Source organism: Atta colombica, unplaced genomic scaffold, assembly GCF_001594045.1.
Source record: "Atta colombica isolate Treedump-2 unplaced genomic scaffold, Acol1.0 scaffold189, whole genome shotgun sequence".
In the NCBI taxonomy this organism is placed as follows: domain Eukaryota; kingdom Metazoa; phylum Arthropoda; class Insecta; order Hymenoptera; family Formicidae; genus Atta; species Atta colombica.
In genome coordinates, this window is record NW_017259281.1 from 3,266,894 (window position 1) to 3,267,446 (window position 553).

A 553-nucleotide genomic window follows, 5' to 3' on the forward strand; every position below is an offset into this window, starting at 1 on the left:
TTTATTTCAATCCATTTCAATCCATTCTTATTTACTGGGCAATTGTTTCTTACATATTTCATGCAAAAAAGGGAAAGCATCATTACAAAATACTTCATTAAATGTATCTATATAAAGTTTATTAAATATAATTTTATTAAATATAAAAAAAAGATAAATTTAATTACAATATTGTTAAAAAACAATAACAGTCTCATAAAAATAGGACCGGAGATTGCATGAGGACGGTTGTAACGGAGATTAGTTGTAACAATGCATATTTCTCTTAAATGATAAGAGATAAAATAATCATATGAAGAACAGAAATCATCGGTATCGAGGCCTGCGTTTGCCTCATGACTTCAATCGCACATGCGCCGCATGTATATAGGATGCTCAGATAAGCCATATAAGTGTAAATTTACGATGTTATATTTTTTTGCTTTAAACTTTCAAATAAAATGCTTTTTATCATATGCATATTTTCATTTTATTATAATTTTAAAATACTTCAAGCTATTTCCTCAAACTATGTGCATGTCTTTTTTAAATATTTTTAAGTAGTTTCAAATAT